The following is a 14,685-nucleotide window of genomic DNA, read 5'->3' as shown; positions in this document are numbered from 1 at the left end:
CACACGCACACACACACACACGCACACACGCACCCCCTCCCCACACACACGCACAGTAAGACTCCATCTCTCTCTCACACACACAAACACACACACACACACGCACACACGCACACCCCCCCACACACACACTAAGACTCCATCTCTCTCTCACTCACACACACACACACAAACTAAGACTCCATCTCTCTCTCTCCTCTCTCTCTCCTCTCTCTCTCTCTCTCACACACACACCCCACACACACACTAAGACTCCATCTCACACACACATGCTCTAGGCGGAGCATTTGTTCCTACCACCCTTCATCCAACCTTACCCGTATGATAAACAATCACCTTTATTTACTTGCATAACATGGACAAATTCCACTTTACTTTAGTAGTCAGCAAACTTATCATCTGTACCCTTATAAAAAACGAGTTGGCGGTGATGGTGTGCCTGCCATCTTGTAATACAGACCGTATGATCTATATCTGAGGATAGAAAGCAAACTATGATAATTTTACAAAAGATACCCGCACCTCTGTCCACATCATTATCTCCCGCAACCTCATTGCTCAGCAATTAAAAAAGGAATAAGTCTCTGGAACAATCTAGCATGCATGGTGGCCGCTGCCGCCTGCCGGCGCCGTCCATCCCCATGCCTCCGCCCATTCCGACCACCAGTCACCACCACGCTCCACTCCTCCTCGCCTTATCTCTCATCTTTCATTTTTTCGATGACATTCTCGAGATACCAGTTTTCTGATAAAATTCTCGAGATATCATTAGTTTTTACACATGGGATTACTCTTGCATGGGTCAATCACAACAGGTGTTCTGTAAAAAATGCATATTGATGTTCCGTGCAATGCACGAGAATCTTGCTTGTAATTATATAACGCAAATCACGAGCAGGAAGTGACATTTTTTTTGACACAACCACGTTAACATGGCCACGTAAATCACTAGCTAAAGTAAATACCATTATACTTATATCCCGATGCAAAAGGTTGAGTACATGTCCGAAGAGTAGAGTTGCACACACGCACTCTGTCTCTCAGAATCTCTCACACACACACACCAGTTACGTGACGCCCACTTAAGCAGACACGTATGTTACAATTTGTGCACCCGCGGGTACACGTGATGCTGCGCATTTATTTAAGCCGGAAGGCGAACCCAAACAGTAGCTGCATTCATTCCCCTCCTGCCGCCTCTTCTCTGGTCGCCGGCGCCCGGTAGCCATGGGCCGGCCGAAGGTAACAACATACGCCATAGTCCCGCCGGAGCGGCGCTTTAATATGGAAATTTTAGTGGTCATGCATGCATCTTTTTGTGCTAGCACTCCTATATAAGGGTTGACCGGTCGCTTCCCGCGGACGTGCGCGGGCAGTGGAAGAGGAAGGAGAAGGGAAGCGGGCTGTGCAGTAACGTTTTTTACCACAATTTCTTAGGAGACTGAGTGCAATAATTGAGTAGTTTTGCAAACTACCAGTACTACACCTGAAACGGCTCAAAACCTATACTCCCTTGCCAGCGCGCGCTTCCCGCGTGAAACGGTCAGCGTTGCCCTGGAGCGTCAGTGCTGCATTAATGCCCGGCCAGAGCGGAGGCGACCTCTCACTGGCGTCGGCTTTGAAGTGGTGCGATGGCCGAGAGAGCGCCGCTTCCCGGTGCACGCGACTGCTCCGCGTCGAGACTGGCCATGGGCCCCGTTTGGATCCATGGGTTAGAGTTAGTTTGCGCTAGTTGGGGCTCAAATAGCCCTAAAGTATCCAAGCATGAGGGTTTAAATTGGAGCAAGTTGCACCGAACCCACCAAAAAAAACTATCCCACCCAAGAGGTGCTAACTGGAGATAGTTCTCATTGGGACCACTGAAAAATCACTTTTCTCTCTCCATGAAGTGCATTTATTGTCAATCTAACCCTGTCACCCAAACACCTCTTTGGCTACAGTTAGTTCAGGGTTAGTCATGAGTTAGCCTAACCTCTAGCTAAGTTAGAGTATCAAACAGGAGCAGTATAGGACATTGCAAGTTGCTCAAAGCATACAGGCAAATTCGTACGTGAAAGGATTTTTTCTTTTTGAAAACGGAACGTGAAAGGAATTTTTTTAGAATGCTCTTGGCATGTCGCTAACATGTGATAGTTAACCGACCTCAATAGACGGCAGAAACGCCAGCCCGCCGCACTTTGATAGAGACGAGGAGGGAGAAGCGATACAGGCTGCTGGATTACTAGAGATAGGTGTCGCACGGAAGCCAAGAAATATGGTGATAGCGTGGGTTAGCCATGTACTAGTATGATGTAACTACACTGGGCTGCCGTGTTTCGTACTCTTCGAGTCCACTGTGGAGATGATTGGTTAATTTTATATCGCTGAATAATATTAAATATTATGAGTGTAGACGCTCCACCACGAGGTTCCTTGCTCCTTCTCGGTCGTCCGAAATCTATGTTCTTCCACTCTATTTTTTTACGTGAGCTTTGTTCATCCTTTTGCCAAGACGCGAGACATCTAGCATCAAGGTGCACGTGTTATGCAAGGATCATTCCATCTATATGAAGAACACGTGGGATTGTAACTACGAGACGGACATGTACCCAGGAGTGGACGTACGAACCTGAGTAAGTGAAGTAGAAAGGCACAAATGGTATGAACATGCGTGGCATATAGGGTGTGTTTGGTTGCGTTCTCGTCTCAGCATAGTTGTTCCCTCTTCATGCATGCTCAACTCAACACCCCTCTTCATGCATGCTTCTAGTGTATTTGTGCTAAACTAGTGTGGACTCATGCACCCTCCATACACTCTACCAAACACCCAAAAGTAGGTCGAGAAGGGAACTCTTGGGCGGCATTTGTCTCTTACTACGTACTACCACTAAATGTTGTACGTGCAATGCACGGTGATGTTATGGAGTACGTGCCGAAGTACTCTACTACTACTATATTAGTTGGAGGCACATATTAACTTTTATATTTGTTTACGTGTATGCCCCGAGACCTTCCAACTAGACGTGTCTTTCTCTCCAGGTCACACTTTGTATTGTTCATACCACTAAGTACTACTACGTGTGGTCTCTGACCCAGAAGTGGAAGAAGTGGAGACGCTCTACCACGCTGTTTTTTTACGCTGGGCTCTACCACGCTATTCATGTCCCACTCCTTTCGCTAACGTGTGGAACATCCAGCACGTGCCGTGTTTGGCACCCTTCATCGTAAGAGTTGAAACGCTAGCATTCATTAGAAATAAAAAATAATTATAAATCGGCAGTGATACTATTTTTTTTGCGAACCAATCAGCAGTGATACTATACCATGCGGTTTCCTTGCTCCTCGATATCGGAAAGAATAGTTCCGTTCGCCAACATGTGGGACGTCGACCATCCTGGTCCACTTGCCATGCACGCAGAACTCCAAGGGAGAGTCACCCAGGTCGTCGCGCCGCAGTAACAATGACTAATGAGCCGTCAAATCACAGGCCCAATTCCCACTTTGAAGTTGCTCGGACGAAGGAACCATCATGACTTTGTTGAATTCCGCTTCTTGAAGAAAACTACTGTACCAGCAGTACTGCTAGCTACAGTAGTTACTCCAACAGAGGCCTCCTTTCGTTCATAGGATAGGAGTATGAAAATCATAGGAAGTGAGATGACTTGCATCTCAATTCCTATAGAGAAAGAGATGCCATTTGATACTTAGGATAGGAATTTTTCCATTTAGTCTAGGCTAATGTACTGGTAATTTTCTCTAAAAACTACAGTAATAACTAGTAGTATTAGTACATGCTCATACTCAGACACAGACACACACACTAACTACTAGTACTACTACTTCTCACATGCTGGCCAGACACCGTCGTTCTCCTTCCCGGCTTTGTCGGCGACACCCCACCGTGCTTGGATCTCCGCCGACCTCTCCATAGCAGCGCGTGCGTCCTTTTCTTTCTTGCAGCGGCGGGCCTCTCTTTTCTTGAGTGCTTTCTGACTTTTCCGCTCCCTCTGTGCGGCTTTGGCCGCCTCTTGCTCTACCGCCCATTCGGCCTTGGCATCTTCAAATTCCTCCCACATAGTTGTGAGGTCCCGAGCGGCGATGAACTCGGCACGGCGGGATGCCATCGCTTCCCTACCATTTTGTGTGCGGTCGTGGGCGGCGAGGAACTCGGCGCGGCGGGATGCCATCGCTGCCTTATCGGTTAGTGTGCGGCGCGGTGGCATCGACGACGCTTAGTGAGAGCTCTGGGGTGGAGTTTCCGGACAACCGTATAGTGCATTGGTTTGTCAAGAGCTCTAGGACAGAAGATGAAGCAAATTTGGATTCCCCTTCAATCCTGGTCATTTATTACCGAGTAAAATGCATTGGCGGTCATCAAACTTGTCTTGATAGCTCACTTTGATCATTGTATACGAGATATGGTGATTATACAGTCACTGGCTCAGCGTATAGCTCCGTATTTGTCTGGTTGACCAGTCAAACAGTCCGCATGCGCCTCATCAGCTCGTGTTCTTTATCTATCTACCCGGGCCTACCTGTCAATGGAGAAAGAAATACTGTAAAAACCAAAATTATGCGTATGTGGGGAATCAAACCACGGACTCTTTGCTGCAACGCACCCTCATCAGCCAAATGAAAATGAAATACTTCGCGTCAGACACTCACGCTCACGCTGTCAAAGCATGCTAATGCATGCACGTCGCCCTCTAAATCAAAGTCCCGCTCATGGCGCAACGCAAACGGCGAGCCCATCACCTGCGCGCCCCGGCGGTGCCTGACATTACTGTTTAGACGTTTGATGGAGGCCTACGCGAACGCCGAGCATGTATTCACCTGGCTCAACACCAACGGTCATACTTGGACCGCCTTGCTCATGTATATCGTCCATCACAACGACAATCTATAAAACAGCCTAAGCTAGAGAGGGTACTATGGTAGTATGGTACGGAGTATGTACTATCGTGAGCGACCGATTTAGTGCCACTGCACACCGAAACCCCTTCCATCGCTAGTGCGCGCTTCCCGCCTGAAACTGTCACTGTCTCTCCAGAATGTCAATGCCGCATTCACCGGACTTAACTGCAGGTGCAATTGGTGTGTCACTGACATGTGGGCCAGATGCCCGTTGGGCCCACATGTCAGTAACCCAAACGCATCTACAGTTAAGTCACTGAAGCAGCGTCCGCATTCACGCCCGACGAACCTACTCCGGCGCCAGTTGTCCATCCGTCTTCCGCGGCTCATTCCATTCGCCCGCTATATTAACTTGAGCCCCACCTCCCAGCCATAGCCAAAGACCCACACTTATTCTCCTCCGGTCCCTTCCTTCTGTCGGCACCACTTCAACCATGGCCTCCTGGCGCTCCGAAGCTCTCTTGGACGTACTGTCGCAGGAGCAGACGAGGGACATCGGCGGCTCCGCTCCAGGCGCGCTCCAAAGCTCTCTTCGACGTACTATCGCAGGAGCAAACGAAGGAGATCGCTGGCACCCCCCGGCCGCCCTCCGCCGCCACGACCACGAAGCCAGCGCGCATGCGCGGGTGCAGCCGGCAGTGAGGAAGAGTAGTACATGGTAGGTCGCCGCCGCTCTGGTACCGGGAAGGCCACCGCTATTCCACTCAGTAGACGCCAAGCTTGGTGGGGTAAACATCGGCGGCCGATTAGCCGCTTGACGGCGACGTGGAGGCGGAAATCTTCAGAACCTTGTGCTCCGGAGGAGGAGGAGGAGGTTATCGAGGTGGATGAGGAGGAGGCAAAGGCAATGGCCGGCTTTCTCGGGTTCATGGCCGGACATGGTGGTCGGGCGCCGGCGATCGTTTAGATTAGGTTTACAGTAGGTTTTAGTATGGTTTGTGCGAAATATGTAATGAATTTCGTCCAGTTTGTAGGAAAAGTTTTCGAAATGTGATGAATTTCATCTGGTTAATTTGAAATTTGCTTTGTTTGTACGAATTTCGTCCGGTTAGTTCATATAGTTATCGAAAGGTATGCGGGCAGCATCGGATGGCATCCATCAGTGTCCTCGGACAGATGCCGGTGTAAATTTGTGGGCCAGCGCTAGAGATGCCCTAACTATCATGCTATAATCGCTAACAATCCTCCATTATTTGGCAGGGAATAGTTATCCCTCGATCAAAATCAAATCCGCGGTGTTTCGCACTCCTCCCGCGTAAGAGTGTAAACTCTTGCTTACATAAAAATGGAGCAAGTGGACGGCACTGTAGCACATCATATCACTCGAACTAGCCCGCCTAACGAGCGGGAAAGCACCGCCCTCGTCATTTTGTTCTGGATTTCTATCGATCGATCGCGCGAAAATGTTACGCTTCTCAAGTTCTAAAGGAAAAGGCAGCACACTTACGACTCGTACGCGTCGCAACCCCGACAGTCCGGCTCGCACGCCGCTCACGAGAGGGGACACGCGTTGTCTTGCAATTTCACTGACATATGGGACCGTAATTGAATAAACTATCGATAGGCGAAATCTAATCACTCAGCGGGCGTCGGCTGAGAAGAGAGAAACTGGGGAGGGAGAAGAGATCGCCCGCCCACCGCGCACGAACTCCAAGAAATGTATGGTGATAATGTGAGGTGGGCCATGCTAGAGTCCGGACCACTTCTGGAGCCCGCTCTCACCGCCCTGGCCCCTCAAGACGCCAGCTGCCCGCCGCATGCATGCATAGCAAGTAGTACTCCTTATGTGGAGGAGAGAGAGGCATTGACAAAGTCAAGGAGTGGGCTCTGCAAGAGCCCGTCTCTACACGTGCTCCTAGGTATAAAAAAATAATTCTAAAAAAGGCATAAAACAATTGTGTCTTAAAAAAAGAAAGGTAAAAAATATTTGAGAGGAAATAGATAGAGAGAAAGTGAGAAAAAGCTGTAACCTGGGCATTACATGAGGAAGGAGGGAGTGGTGCACATGCCAAGTTCACTGGGCTGCCGTGTTTCACACTCCTCCGTCGTAAGAGTGGAGACAATAGCTTTCATCAAAAATAAACAATGAATACTCGTTGCTCGTCCTCTATATCAAAAAGAATACTTTGATTCGCCGACATGTGGGACGTCGACCATCCTGGTCCACCTGCCATGCACAAAATTATCCTGGTCTACCCCGGTCGTATCGCAGGCCCAACCTTTCCCACTGTAAGTTGTTCGGACGAAGGAACCATCATGACTTCGTTGAATTCCGCTTCTTCAAGAAAACTTACTATACCCGCAATACTGCTACCACACGCGAAGACTGGACGGCACTGTACCACGTCATATCACTGAAACCCACTAGACCAAACTAGCCCGCCTAGGTCATCTATTTTGGAACAGAGGGAGTACGTCTCTGCACTGCTATGATTTTGTGTTGCACGTTCTCTGTACTTTTGCTATGACTTTCCTACCCTATGAACCAAATGAGGCCTGAATGTATGTCGACTATTGTCTGATCGATCGCTAAGCCTACAATTTTAGGAGCTAGGGCTATTGGTCGATCGACGAGGGATAAGTATAAGCGTACCACGAGCTCATCAGCCCCAACGTTTCTCACCGGTGAGTGTTTTGCAAGTATTATAGCTCGCACAGTAGCTAGCCTACTAACACCAAGAATCATCAAACAAGCCCTGCTGATATGATAAACAGTTCAAACTTACATCTAAGCATGCCATATATTACATCAAAAGCTGGTGAGGATACATCTGTTTCCATAACTCGGAGAGGGTTTGCATGATTCACTATCAAACAAAAGTAGCAAGATCCGCCCACACAAGACAGTGCACTAGCCCTAATATGTTTTGATAAAACGCATCGTTCTGGTAATTAAACATAGGGCAATGCAAACTACCCTGAAGGATTAACGCGACCAACTATTTCTTGTCATCGATCTCTCGGGCAATGACCACAGCACGGACAGCGGCATGGGAATCAATTTCTGGGGCGATGTCCACAGGACTGACCGTGACATCGGAGTCGATCTCTGGGGCGATGTCCACAGGATGGACATCGGCATCGGAATCGATCTCCGGGGCGATGCCAACAGGACGGGCCACGACATCGGAATCATCAAGGACGTCCACCGGCACCTGCACAACCCGAACATATTAGCAAGCACATTGCAAATAATCAAAAACCACAACTATGGTAATAAGCCATTATTTTTTACCATGTGCAGCTCACCGGGGGATCTCATCCCTCCGGGGGCCATCTCCTCGTCCTCGATGGGGGCCATCACCTTGCCAGGGGAATACAGCTTCTCAACGGCGACTATCTCCTCAAACTCGGTCTTGAGCCTCACATAGGTGGCAATCAGAGTTCCTGGGGTAGGCACGGTGGGGCCCTTGCTGTTCTTCCAACTTTCTTTGAGGAGTTCGTCCGCCAACGTCCTCAACTCTTTGGCCAGTGCTTGTTTCTTGGATTTCTTCGTCTCCATGGGTTGGCCCGCCAACATGGTCAACTCGTTGGTCGGTGCTCGCTTCCTGGAGATCGCTGTCTCCAGTGGGTTGTCCACCGGCAACTCTTTGCCTAGTGCTCCAGGATCCATCAATGAACTGACAAACAAAAAGCAATCGAAAGGAAACCACAATCGCAATGAAAACGGGAAAAGAATAGGATGTGAGAATCGGTCGGTGCTTCGCAAAAAGAAGATTCTTGGAATGAAAATATAGCAGCATAACTGATTCGCCCACCTTTCCTTTGTCGGTACAGAAGAAAAATGGCAGAAGGGAGTAGCCTGGAGTGAGGTTTTATCCAAGAAAGGGAAGAAAGGGCTTGAACGAGCGTTCCAGTGAAATGATGGTTTCTTCGTCCAGTCCAACTTGGAGGCTACCTCACCACTGCTGGTAAAGGTGTGGGTTTTGTGATATGACGGGTCATGACGGCCACACCGGGGTGACAGGTGAGTCTCGACTGTAGCACCTCGCTGTGATTTGGTGGATGGCACGCGGGCCCGGATGCTTTGAAATGTCCCGCATGTAGATAGAGCGGCTAGTCATATAGGAATGCTCAATATTGTGCACCACGACCAAGGCGGAGAGGAAAACGAGAGAACTACATAATTAATGCATGAGTTTAATTAGGGTAGTTTTGTAAAGTACGAGATACATTAATCCAATCGCAAAATGCCTTGGTTCATGAGATTTGAGATTTGAGCCCTATAAACCGGAAGGGAGGGAGTACTGCACACGGTGTAGTCTAGTCACTTGTTGAAATCTCTAGAAAGGCAAATACTCCTTTCCGGTTTACAGGGCTATACTACTCCCTCCGTTTAGGTGTGTAAGTCATCTTATGAAAACCAAATAGTGCCAAAACACTTAGGCGCGGTGCATTAACTTCTACCTTGTTTCTTGTTTCTTGACATATCAACCAATAAGAGATGAGAGGTGTGCATGCTTTTAATGACTTGCAATGGCTAGTTTATTGCACGCAATGCTATTAATTAGCAAATAAACATTGGTGACCCCAGGAGGAAACGGTGCTAAGCGCGTGGAACTTTGCAGAATGAGTATCAACCAATGGATAATGGAGTTTAATTGTTAAACAATAGCAATTTTGTCTGGCTAGTACTCCAAGGAACCGCACCACGCGAGCATTCGCAACTGCCACGTTCGGGTTGCGCTTGGCTCTTCGCCTCTTCGAGAAGACGAACAATGATGTTACTCCTACTTCTACAGTATCGAATCCACTGCTGCATTTCCGTCCACCTCGTGCGGGAGGGATAGCGTGTAGCGAAGGCTTCTACTTACTGCTCCTGCCTTTGTGTCTATGATAGGTGGGCCCAAGAGGTGGTTGGCCATCCTATCATGCAGCCAAAGGCAGGTGCAGTTAAGGCACCGGAGCTTAGTCCGCGAGGGAGAGGGCGCTGTAGTAATCAAATTTCTTGGTCTTGTACAAGTTGACGCGACACATCAAAGCACTCCACTCGATATAAGTCTTTTTACACATTTCAAATGGGCTACTTCGTATGTGGGAGTAGACATATTCTGCTTCGTATGTAGTCACTTGTTGCAATCTCTAAAAAGACTTATATTTGGAAACAGAGGGAGTACAACGCATGCATGCATGCCGTGACTTTCCTTTTGATACTTGCATGTGTTGATTTGATGCACCTGGCCAAATTTTGACTATAAATTTAACTAACCAAATTTTCATGCATGTCACAAAAAATTATGGGGCTGTTTGGATTGTGACTATGTTTGTCTTATGTTGCCACATTATTTTTCCCACACTTGCCTAACCTGAGTTGCTCAAATTGTTAGACACACTTTGGCTTGCCTAAGGGAATTTGCCACAATTTTTTTGTCTATGACATGTGGGGTTCACTGCTAATAAAAAAATTCTTGTCTTAGGCGTGGCTTATAAAAAAGAATTATATTAAGGAACGGAGGGAGTAGAAAATATAAATAATAATGCATGTTGGGGCAACCCACGTTTCCGCTAATTTTAGCCGTGGGCCTCTTCACAATTTTTACGAGGGGGTGGTTGTTCATTTAATGGAGGGACTTGTAGTACCAGAATTGAACGATACAAAGTGCGACCTAGCACACCGTAACACCACTTGCAACAAGCGGGTAGCTATCTCAAAAAAAAATCAGCAACTAAAAAAACCGCGACCTGGCATGTAGTAGTACACAATTTTAAATGATTGTTTTGATGGAGTGAAAAAGGAAAACTACCCCACTACGTATATATAGGCCGGAGCCTCCGCGCTTGCTTGCTAGGGTTGCTCTATTCACACACTCTCATCCTCTCCAGATCTAAACAAGATAGGGGTAGTAACACTGTCTTTCTCCCTTCAAAAAACACTGGCTTTCTATCCTCACCGCTGGTTACAGATCTGGACGTATCCCCCTCCGCCGGTGAAGGGGAGGAGGGGCAGCGTTTAGGCCGTCGTCGACAGCGAGGGAGGAGACCCACTGCCGGCCGCACCATTATCTCTGGCCGAGCGCCGGCGCGGGAGGTCCTCCGATCCCTTCGTCGTTGCCTGTGGGCGGATCCGGCCTCCCGCCGCCCACCTATCCACATCCCGACGACCTTCAGGTATATCTTCGTTCGAAACCGCCTTAGCTCTACTTCCCCAGCTCCCTACATCGCTGCATGTGCATCATTTTCTACCTCTCAGCCCCTCTCGATCGGATGGTCCAACATCACATATTTTTTTTCTTCTATTGTTAGAGGTAAAGCTACTTCAAGGAGTCGAATCTTGTACTCCCTCCGTCCGAAAATACTTGTCATTGAAATGGATGTATCTAGATGTATGTTAGTTCTAGACACATCCATTTTGATGACAAGTAATTCCGGACGGAGGGAGTACTTGGTTCAAACAAGAAATAAAGTGGGGGTGGGGGAATTTAGTATGTACATCGGACTTGGTACAAACAGGAAGGAAAGGGGGTGAAAGTAGTACAGACTGGTCATCCAACCGGTCTCTTGGTCGAAAAGGGAAATATAGGGGTAACACGGTACACAGTGGTATGACCATGACTAGATTTGCTATCCACACATAGGAGTAGGTGGCTAGAGTGAAAAAAATGGGACCAACCCAGATATGTTTCTTGGATGTTTGTTTCTCGGGGCAACAAACTATGAATCACCACTTTATGCCCCTGTTTACGTACATGGTGCTGGACTGCTGGTGCACCCACTGTCCCATGCCCTTATACCAAATATTTAGGCTCCGTTCGGAATAAAGGCGCAGAAAACATAGGTCTTGATGAAAATAGAGGAATAGGAAAGGAATGTAGGTATAAAACTATGGGACAACGAACCGGAGGAAACTCTCAAGAGAATGTGTTCGGATGGACTACGAAATGTACATATTTGTTTTTTTAGAGTAGCATGCTTGGTAGTATGAGATGCTATTTGTTTATTCAGCTGCACAGTGACTACTCTTGTCCTCACCTCACGTACCACACATAGGTTGATTTTTTTATTCTGGCAACACAGCACAGCAACCTGTCTAACGCATGGCAGTGAGCGCCTGCTTCGGGCTTCCGCCCAAAAAATGAGCAGCGCGTGGATGTTTCTAATCCTATGGAATCAGTACTACCAGACCAGCTTTCCTATGAAACACTATTCACCTTTCTTGTGTTCCGAATGGTTGGAAGGGAAAGAATACCGTAGGAATTGTGTTCCTACGAAAATCCTGCACCAAACCTGTGAACCGAACGCAGCCTTAGCTGTTCTTAATCTAATGTCCCTGGTAAAAATGAAGCCATGCCACTGTTATAAGCCATGACAAGTTTAGCCAAATGTTTTTGCCTGTAATTGTTTGAGATTCTGACTAATTCCTCTGTGCCTTTTTGTGCAAACAGGGATATCCAATTCACCTGGTTGCTGTTGTGACCTTTTGGTGCACTGCAAAAAAACACTTCTTAAAAGAAGTGACTTTTGTGTTGTTTAACTGGAATGTTAGAATGGAACAGTTGGTTCATTTTGGTGGAACTGCACAAAGGGAGATCTGTGTTCCAATCCTCATCATCCATATTGGCGCCATAACCTTCCTTTAGGTAAGAATGATATTTAATGCATGTGTTCATCTCTATTTTTCGACTGCCATGAGAAAATAATGCTGTTTTTACTAGTACACTTGTACTCCCTCACTGACAAAACCAATTCTGAATTAGAAGGCAATCATGTACTTGGTTTCACCAACTGGTGAGGAGAAAGAGAAACAGAGCATGAAGAGGAAGAAGAAGAAGAATAAACAGTGCCAAGGCGATCTTGCTGAAGCCAGAGGCCTCAGTCGAGGCCATTCAAGGGCTCCGGCAACGACTACCTTACATGTGAGACGATCCTCCAGGGAGCCCTTCCACTTCTGCTGTCTCACTTAATTAATTAGGAGTACTTAATTACCACTAATTTATTACTGCCTAATTTTCCTGTTGGAGTTAAACAAATCTTAAGTAGGACCCTATGCTGAATCATGTACGTGTGTATGTTTGTCTATGGAGGTGAATCATGTTGTGGAGCAGGGAGGGAATATTATTAGTGTCATGACATAATAGTGCTATTGTTTTGCATGTCAATTTATTGCCATTGGTTCAATGAGGCAATGTTTTGCGCATTGTCCATCATGAATTTGATGCTACTGTTTGAGTAATATGCTAATGTCTTCCTATCCTTTCTCACTAAGCTAATGAAGGTTTCACCTTGTTCCTACTTGTGCAAACAGGGATCATGTTGTGCCAATCATACATTTTAGTGGAACTACACAAGACAATACAATGAACTGTATACCAGCCAGTGCTTTAACTCTGCTGGAAGTTCTTGATAATCTTTCGATATAATCTCAGCACTGGTAAACAAGAGTGATTTCAACCATACATTTGAAGTGCACAAAAATATATATACTATTGTGTGATTCCAGTGAGTGCTTTATCATCTCTTATGGGACTACATGAATAAGCTTTTTTCTCAGGTTGGTACGGGCCTAAGGCCTTCATCCATATTAGTTTGCTGTCATCTCTATTTGTATTGTGCTACTGTCATGAGAAACTCCTTTATCTTTGCACGTTAAAGTTTTGCAACCTATGATAAATGGCAATGCTTTGAGTGTTGAGTTGAGCTAATTGGCACTGATTAAATAAACTAATACCTCTCTTTAAGCAAGACTACTATGTTGCTAACTTTACCCATTAAGATAATGAGGGTGCTTCTATTTGTTAGTGTATGTTTCATCAAATAGTCCCACTATTACAGTAATCTCACTCTCTCAATATATGTGCCAACAGGGATGCTCGATTTTGGTGGAACTGCACAAAAACTTTGGGTGCTTCATTACCTCGACAGCTTCCGTCCTTTCCTGTCAGTCGCTAATCTCCGCTTGCTTTCTTCCTTTGCTGTCGGTCGCTTGGCTTATCTCGGCTTCCAGTCAAAGGAAATAGTAATTGATATGCTACCTCACACAGGTTGGTACTGGTCTTTATCCTGATTATTGTGCCTGTCATATGTATTGGTAATTTGGTATTGTGCTACTGTTTGCCGATTTCATAAAGGAGTAATTTGGAGCCTGAACTCGCAGGCAAATCATTACATCGGGTGATTTCAGTAGAACTGCACAAAATGATCAAATGGACAAGTACTTATGCTGCTGTTATGTACTCCAAAGTTCACTCAGACAAGCATCGATGTTGACAAGAAGTGCCTATATTCATTCGAGTATCAACCGGCGTCAACCAATTGTCCAACTCCAAGTATTAGGAGAGTGAATGCCAAAAATATTGCTTGGTGCATAGCCCAGAAAAACGCAGTCCAGTCTTTGGTCCCAACTTGTGCCTTTTGGTTATCGGCACATATGGTAGCGAACTATATGGCATGGAGTCTAAAGATTCCAGACAAGTTGGTTGACGCGTATATTTATCTGGCACATAATCAGTCTGCACGCCAAGGATGCTCCATTTCAGTTGAACTGCACAAAAAATTTGGGTGGTTCATTTTCTCAACTGCCTCCTTTCTCGTCTGCAATGTAGAATTTTGGCGAGATACAGGACCAAGATCAGCCAATAAACTAGTTGGATGAAAGTAGTGGCCAAGTTGCTCAAACCTCCCTCTGCACGAGGCCACTATTTGAGGATAAACCTACAAGCAAAGTTTAGATTGTCTGTGCTGCCTCTTATGTACTCGAAAGTTTACTCGTACAAGAACTAATTTTAGCAAGAAGTACCTCCGATTGAACACCATTTACCAATCTGTACCCTAGGTAATTAAAGTTCGTCCATGGAT

This window comes from Triticum aestivum, chromosome 7D, assembly GCF_018294505.1.
Source record: "Triticum aestivum cultivar Chinese Spring chromosome 7D, IWGSC CS RefSeq v2.1, whole genome shotgun sequence".
NCBI lineage: Eukaryota > Viridiplantae > Streptophyta > Magnoliopsida > Poales > Poaceae > Triticum > Triticum aestivum.
Note: the sequence above shows the minus strand (reverse complement) of the source record.